Here is an 8,825-nt window from a genome sequence, read left to right as displayed (position 1 = left end):
CAGACCCTCCTATGGGGCTACAGGAAGAATCCCCTAAGTGGTTCCTCCTTTCCAGTTCCCTGCACTATCTCCTTCCCAGGGCAGAATGAGAAAGGGGCCAAAGGAACTCCCTCTTGCCCCTCCAGGCCTTGGGAGGGGGGCAATTAGAGACTCCTGGCTGCAACCCTCCACCCAACCTCCTGCAGCACCAGAAGGGTAGTGAGAAACAGAGCAGCTGTAGAAGGAGCAGAAGCCAAGCTTGTCACTGAGGGGAGCAGCAGACTCTGAAGCGGTGTTTGTGAGGCATAACTGGTGTTGGAGTCCGGGGGGTTAGCAGATTAAGTCATTGGGGGTGGTGGGTGTCCACAAACCTTATGTCCAAACAATCATTTACACCAAGCCACATTATTGTGACCTCTACTCAGTAGCAATTACTCCAGGGGAAGAGCATGCTAGGACAGGAAACTTATTTCAGCTCTAATCAAAGAGCATTTTGACACTGCAATGTCTTCGCCAAGAAGTTGCATTCAGTTGTGGGACTTTCAGGAATAATTCAAAAGAATACTGAAAACCAGTTTGGCTAGATGTTGCATGGCCTAGTCGATCTATTTTTCTAAGACTCATTCAGCCTATATGTAATTCCTTTGTTTATTCCTGTAATTATGAAAAAAAAAGTCATTATGTAAAGGTGGATAGAATTACTATAAAAAATGTAATCTGAAAATTCAAAAGGTATATTTACTTTCTGCACTGAGGAGAGAACAGCCTAGTTCAGTCAGTACATTTATTTTTAATGGAGAGTTTGATCCAATCCCTAAAAACGTCAGTGGCAATCTGTAAAGCAGTGATTTACACCCTTAAGGCTCAGAGGCCTAGAGATGGCCAGCCTGTCCAATTAGCCCTGCCTGACACACCTGGAAGGGGCCACACATATTATCTGGCTGATTAAGGGCTGCAAGGGAGACAGGGAGTTCTGGGAGAGATCTTAAGCAAACGGGGAGAAACCACAGAGTTCTGCAGTCAGTTGAGAAGCCTGGGCCCTTACAGCAGATGTAGGGTTTGCTAGAGGAAGCTGAGCTAGTAAGACAGGGTGCACTGGAAAGAAGCTGCTGAAAATAACTGTTTAGAGAGGCTGTATAGCTGGCAAGGGAGACTGATCCTGTTTTAGCTCCCTGAAGACTGGCTTCACCAGGCCTAGAGATTTTTGTTTTGGGATGTTGAAGTTCTGAGTAGTCCTAACTTGGGCTCTGAGGTAAAAGCCTTCAAATTAATACTTCAAACTAGCTCCTCTGAGTAGGCTTCATTAAAGAGACTCATGCTGCTGTTAATTAGAGAGTGTTTGGCTTCTTTTTGCAGACTGTTAGTGTGAACTCCTTACCTCATGGAAGGGGAAACTGAGACAGGCTGCAGCAGGGACACTTAGAAGGGGGTACTACAGAACAGGTAGGCCCATTTATAGAGTCTTTCCATTGACTTTAGCAGAAGTTGAGTTGGATCCTAATTTAACAGGATTTCAGCATTCCAATGCAAAGCTAAGATCCAACAGAAAACTGAACTGATGTTAGTGCATCTCTTACATGTACATCATTTGTGAATCATGTCATGCCTCTGACAATATAAATGTGTAACTCATAAAACAGCAGAGCCCTGCTTAAAACTAAAATATTGGTCCAACCAAGCTGGCATTTAACAGACTTACTGCTATAATTCTTATTTGCATAATGCTATATATAATTAGGGAACATATCTGCTGAAAAAATGTAAGTACAGTTCCTGATAATATTTTAACTTCTTGTGGAAAAAGTAGCCATAGACAACACTTGGCTTCCAAAAAGTAAAATATTGTGCTAAATAGACCTTCACCTATTGATGGTTCTTGGCTGATGCTTGTACCGTTAATCTTTCCAATTTAGTTTATATAACCATAGGGCTGGCTACACTTGCGAGTTACAGTGCAATAAAGTAGCCCTGGGTGCCCTAGCTCACTGCCCATCCACCCTGGCAAGGCACATAGTGAGCTCTGACTCGACAGCTACAGTGCTGCTGGTACTCTACCTCGGCAAGTGGAATAACATTTGCTGCGCCCCTGCTGGAGCGCTGCGGCACCAGTGTGGACAAGGTGTTGCATTACTGTGCTCTGATCAGCCTCCAGAAATGTCCCATAATCCCCTTAAGTCAAGTGACCACTCTTGTCACTGTTTTGAACTCACTGTAGGAAGGCAGATATGCTGTTTGAAAGCTCCGTTTCTGACATCTGGTTGCTTATCTGCTCTGAGACAGATAAGTGTGCTCCAAGACAGATTAGTGTGGAATGCTATGTGTGAAAGAGGCGGGGGGAGGGGGAGCGGGTGTCTGCTGCTCTCTGAACTTACAAGACAGCATGCTGACATGCTCTCAGCCCCTCCACCTATTCTCTCTTCCCCCACATACACACAACACACTCCCTGTCACACTCCACCACCCCCATTTGAAAAGCACGTTGCAGTCACTTGCATTCTGGGATAGCTGCCCATAATGTACTGCTCCCAATGCCACTGCAAATGTGGCAATGCCAGTGGGCAAGCAGCTGTTAGTGTGGACAGACTACAGTGCTTTCCCTACTGCGCTCTCCAAAGGCAGGTTTAATTCACAGCGCTCTACATCTGCAAGTGTAGCCATGCCATAGACTTAATAAATCTTAAGATGTAGGTAACACAGGGTCATATTCAGTTTCCATCTGTTTTTGACTGAGCAATGATCCTTTTGACCTTAGAAGGCAATTCTCAAGTGAGCACCACTGGAAAATATGATATGATTGTGGTGGAGGATTCCACAGATCCACCCCCTTTCCCTTTGTTAGTTTCAGTTCTGTGAAATTATATTAGTGCATGGGGCAACTTCCTATGTGTTGTGAAATGTCACAGAATGTCATTTAAATGTATGCCCTAAGAATATCTGCAAAACTTTTGTTAGGTGAATACTACATTAAGTACACAGACATTCAGAAATAGCCTGTTGTGTGTGGGTGAACACTTTTCACAAAACAAGCACTCTATCAGTTCTCATCCTCAAAGGAAACCTGCCCACCACTTTCAAAAGAGGAGCCTTTGAGGCTCAGTTCATTACTCTGCTAGATGTTAAAAATCATGAACCGATCGGAGATGCTGGATTTATGGTTTATTACAACAATCTGCAATCAGCTTGGCTTGAAAGCTTGTCTCAGCCACAGAAGTTAATTCAATAGAAGATATTACCTCACCCACCTTTTCTCTCTCATATCCTGGGACCAATATGTCTATAACTATACTGTATGCTTTGATTCAGATGTCAGATCCAAATGGGATCCAGCGTTCTGTTGTGTTTCAGATAAAATCAAAATGGTGCATTCTATGTACTCATTGAAACCTGTTTTCTTAAGGATGATGGATGACACAGAGAAACTCCATTTGTGTGGATGGAAAAACCCAGAACAAGCCTCTTTAGTTGTGTATTATGTCAGATTAGGCAAGTGGTTATATCCAATGTAGTGATTGAGTCACGTGTGCCTATGGCGCTGAAGGAACCAGAGCAAGCACAAAAGTACTCGTAGTGAAACACAGGAATAATATTGCAGGTTTTGTGACAGTGAATGTACTAGCATCAGTAGTAGTGGGCTGAATATTACCACTTCCCCAAAATAGGACCAAATGTCCTTAGGAGACTGATTTTTCTGTGAGAGATCTGGTTCTACATCGCTCACTGTAATTAGTAGAATGCAGAGAGTTGCAGGTCTGTAGGTTTAGAAATCTTTGATCACCTGCAAAGAGTAATTCCAAGGGCATGGTTTAGAAGTCAGATTGGCTCTCTTGGCACATGTAGGAAATTGATTCTCTTAGCCTTTTATTATAATCACAGTTAAGCTCACACATCTCTCTCCTCCTAAATCTGTTCCTTGTTTATGAACCAAACATTTCCCGAGACTTCGGCAATTCAATTAAGAGGCCTGCCTCCAGTCCTTAAAGGGTTTCTGGCTCATTGAAAGAAAGGGAAGAATGGACCCATAGAATTTATTTATCAAAGTGCACTGCAGCATGACAAAACTCTAGAGATCCTTTTATAAAGATGGATCAGCAGGAGCCAATGATATATTTGTGAACCTCAGTCTGAGGGGAGAAGCCCTTGTGGGTCTGACAACTCAGTTTATCAGAGGTAGTCACAAATTAGGCTTGTGACAAACCATTCAGAAAAGGATCTATGACTCTGTAATATACACACAAGTTTGATCTGCCACAGGGCTACTCTCTGAATATGTCTACAGTTGAACTGGGAAGTGTGATTTCCAGCTCACATAGCTGTATCTGTGCTAAGTCTCCTCAAGTTAGTGGCTAGTAGTGTGTCCATGCTGGCATGGACTAGCTGCTTGAGTACATAACTAAGGCATTAGGTGGGATTGTTCTTGGGGGAGGCTAGCCTGAATGGCCATCCATGCTGCTATGGACTCATTGCTATTTTTAGGCACTAGTTCAAGCAGAGCGCCTTCTGCAGGAGGGACTGGGCTCCAAAGGTACAGTACTCATGAATATTAGGGGTGATAGACAGGGGATACCCATTTATTACCAGAATTTGCTACCTAAATGGACTGAGGAGGAGTGAACCTGCTACCTTCATGAAATCAAGCACCAGACTAAGGAAGGTGGGCTATTATCTCATCCCCTGAATGTAAGACCTTAACAGTGGAAGGGAGTAGCAGTCTCCAGCTGCTCTTTTTTACCCTGCCTCCCCCTTGTGATACTCCTCAGGGTACATTCTGTACTGATAGACAGCTGTGTTCTTTCAAATTCACCAACATGGAGTGCCTCTTACCCTGCTTCGCTGTAAGAGCAATCACTCCTGGTCTGCTCACACACAGCCATCGGCATGTAAGTCACTCTCAGCTATAGTGAATAAGTGCTGTAGTCAATCACTTGTGTTGTCAGTATGCAGCTACCGGTGTGGTGCTCTGCTCTTGTTTGATGATAACAACAGTCGGCTGTGTGCGTGTTCCCTCCGTGTGCTGCCCCGGCTCTGCACAGATCGCTGACACAGCAAACCCTGAGAGAATCCCCAAAGACCATAGACTCTAGTAAGGTACGAAGGAACCCAGGCCAGGTTTACTGTCAAATAAAGCACAGTAATAGTTTCCTGTAGACTCTACAAGCCATACTATGCATACGTGCCCCCTGTCAATGGACACAGCTCAGTCAGTGGTGGGACTTTCCACTGCCCTCTAGAATGGACAAAGATGCACACTCCCGGGACCTACTTTTATACAGTTACAGGACAGATTACTCATCTCTACTGATGTATTGAGGTACAGCCTGTTGGCTCATTAGGGTGCTGTCTCCCCTTTGATCATGTTGTTCCAGACAAACAGATCTATCCTTCATGCTGTCCTGTCTTTAAGATGCACCTGCCTGTTCCTCGTTATGTCTGTGGAGTGTCCTGATATCATCTTGGAACAAGTTCCTCTTCTCGCTGCTTCTGTGAATGAGGCCTGCTTCTGGCTCACAGCCCAGTTTTTGCTTAGCAATACCTGGAAGTACTTTGGTTCAAGCTTCAGGCCTCAGACTAGGCCTCTGACACAAGAGTTTGTTTCAGGGCCTCATCTTACTACATCATGAATTACAATGCAGGGTAATATCAGGAGACTCCTAGCCCCAGGCTTTCTTTCAGAACCGTGCATCTTGTACTGCCCACCACACTTCTGGACAACACATGCTCATATAAAGTCTGTCATTTCATTATCTCACATGAAATTCCTCAAATATATGGTTTAGAAAAAACAAAGTTTATTAATTACAGAAAGATACATTTTGTGATTACAAGTAATGAGGCATGAAAGTCAAAATTGGTTACAAAGAATTAAAAGGTAAAATGTAAATTAATACCTAATTTAACAAGATAAGTGAATTCAAAGCAAAGGTTTCTCTCACCACCTGCTGTAGCAAACCTACTGGCTGAACTCCTTTCGGATAGGATCTGTCCTCAGTCTTCCTTTGTCCTTTAAGTTGTCGAGGCTGTGAGCAGAGATGAAGGGAGAGAGGTGATTTGGAGCCTCTGTTCCTCATTCTTATCATTTTTCTCTTCCTTGAGAATCATCTCGAGATGACGTTCAGGAGACACACAGGCTGTGGGGACAGGTGTTCCTTTGCCAAAATGTAGATTTCTTGCTCAGACCCTTTTTCCTGCCAAAGAATAGCTGCTTAACTAGGTGATGGTCTATTTCATTTTGTTGACACTCGGCTGAGATGTCAGTTTGCCTTTTGTCTCTGAGAAATTGATTTGCGCCTGCTTTTCTAAACTTGGAGCATGTCTTAACAAAGTCATAGTAGAATTTCATAACTTTACATACCATCTTGCCACACATTTTACCAGGACAATAATGATCAACAAATTATGAGTTTTCAAATGATAACTTGAAGGCATACTTTGTATAAAATTTAGCATAGTCTTGTAAAAAGGGTGAACATAAGGGACAGACTGTCACATCCTGCTGCTAGCAAAAGAAGTTGACTCAAAAAGAGAACACAGCCAATAAGTAAAAATGGTCTGTCTCGGCTGTACTCGGACCATCCTACTTGCTTTATATGATGCCCCTAGGCTACACACTGGAGCCCCAAAAGGAACCAGAGAAAGGTTATTTATAATCAGCTCATTCTGAGTCATGTTCTGTTCCAGTTGAAGTCACATGGCTGTACTGGGAGCTAGTCTTTTAAATAGTTCTCTGAAAACATCTGCTCAGTGTTCAGTGGTAGTTAAAGAAACTAACTGTTAGGAACTATGAAGAAAGGAATAGGTAAGATAGAAAATATAATGCCACTATATAAATCTATTCTCTACTTGCTTTACCTGCAAAGGGTTTAAAAAGCCCATAGGTAGAAGGAATGGAGTGGACACCTGACCAAAAGAGCCAATGGGAAGGCTAGAACTTTTTAAAATTGGGGGAAAACTTTCCATTTGTCTGTCTGTCTGTTCTCCAGAGAGAGGGGACAGAGCAAAAATAAGGCTGGTGCTATGCTGTAAAAAGGTATGAAAATCACCAGATCATACCATGAAACTACTTAATTTGAAACCTCAGATATGTAAGTAGATCAGGAAATGTCTAGGAAGACACAATCAGATTTATCTTTTTTATTTCTGTAAGGCTTGTGGACTCCTTTGTGCTAACTCCCAAATGCTTTTGTCTTGCTTATAACCATTAAGCTGGACCTCAAGAGAACCATTCTTGATGCTTAATTATTGTATTTGCTCTTTTTAAATCTAGCAATAACCTAAGTTCCAGATGTATTTTCATTCTTTTTGTTTTTAATAAAATTTTCCTTTTTTAAGAACAGGATTGGGTTTTTTGTGTCCTAAGAGGTTTGTGCATATGTTGTTTAATTAGCTGCGGCAACAGCTGATTTCCTTTTGGGTTTTTTTCTGCAACTCTTCCCTGGAGGGGGTGGTAGTGAAAGGGCTTGAGGGTAACCTACAGGAAGGAATTCCCAAGTACACCTTCCTGGATCAAAAGGTTATTTTTGCACTTGGGTGGTGGCAGCATCTATGCATCCAAAGTCAGAGAGAAGCTGTAACCCTGGGAATTTAATACCAGTCTGGAGTGGCCAGTATTAATTTTTAGAATCCTTGTGGGCCCCCACCTTCAACACTCTAAGGGCCAGAGTGGGAAATCAGCCTTGACGGGCAGGGCTGGCTCTACTGTTTTCACCTCCTCAAGTAGCTCACTGCCGCCGTGGACTGCAGGGGCAGTCCGTGTGCCCTTAGGGTGGTTCATGCATTTCCGCAGTGGCGGCAGTTTGGCGGCAGCTTCTGTCTTCAGCCAGCTGAACAGGATAGGTGAACATAGAAGCTGCTGCCGAATGGTCACCGCCGCGGAAATGCACCAGCTGCCCTAACAGCACACAGACTGCCCTCGCCCTTCGCGGTGGCAATTCAGCGCGCTGCTTGCGGGCAAAAACACAGGGACTGCCGCTCCTTGCAGACTGCTGTGCCAAGCACCTGCTTGGGATGCTGGTGCCTGGAGCCGGCCCTGGACGGGAGCTTTGGCAATTAGGCTGCTATGTGGTATTTAAGCACTTAGACTGCATTTATGTATAGGAATTATTAAGAAATAAGTAATTTAAAACATTAATATTAATATTTGATACTTACTATGGGAAGCCCAAAAGCTACATATGAATAGGGGCTGCTACTGCCTTTATTATAATCAGGGTAAAGGATCAAAAATAGTATATATCTGTACTATTACCATAAACAGTGGTGTAAAATACTGCACCCAGTTCCTTTTTCTTTAGGTTCACCCTGAGACAGTGTAAACTGAATCAGTATCTTCATTCTGATGGATTCCACTAACTTTTCCTCTCTTGTTACCAGTGGTCTCCACAGAGTTGTAAGTATGCCCAAAACTAGATAGTAAGTATGAACAATGCAGGAAGCCACTTTACTGTACTTATTTTATTCTAAGTGCTATGTATATTGATTTCCTGTGATTTCCATTGTGGTTGTCTGTATAAAATAAAGTTTCTCTGTGTGTTTCACCAGATTCCATCTCCTCAACTAACTTGGAGTAGCTGCCTAGGAAAAGAACCTGTTCTCTGTAAAAAGTGCATGTTGCACCCCAGTATATAATCTTATAAGTGTAGTAATTGTTCAGGCTCCATTTATTACTTTTGGCACTACTGTCGATATTCCTTACATACAGTAAATCCCGCAGTTCCTCCTGCGGTCCAGCTGCGTGTACTTGGGTAACTCCACTCAACTCTGAGGGAAGCTGTCTAGATGTTAGGTAATTCACGTTAGTGTCACAAAGCTTTCTGCTTATTTCCATGAGATCCTGTCACTCTAGTCCAATT

General features: G+C 43.2%; 1 long non-coding RNA gene across 1 annotated transcript; it reads left to right on the top strand.

The window, feature by feature from the left end:
- The first annotated feature begins 975 nt into the window (after positions 1–975).
- On the top strand, positions 976–8,357 carry LOC116818997 (uncharacterized). The gene is made up of 3 exons (XR_004372319.2): positions 976–1,231; positions 1,336–1,422; positions 8,268–8,357. It is a non-coding gene; the product is annotated as an uncharacterized LOC116818997 (long non-coding RNA).
- The last annotated feature ends 468 nt before the right edge of the window (positions 8,358–8,825 follow it).

This window comes from Chelonoidis abingdonii, chromosome 15 (genome assembly GCF_003597395.2).
Source record: "Chelonoidis abingdonii isolate Lonesome George chromosome 15, CheloAbing_2.0, whole genome shotgun sequence".
Classification (NCBI taxonomy): Eukaryota; Metazoa; Chordata; order Testudines; family Testudinidae; genus Chelonoidis; species Chelonoidis abingdonii.
This window is presented reverse-complemented; position numbering and strand designations above follow the sequence as displayed.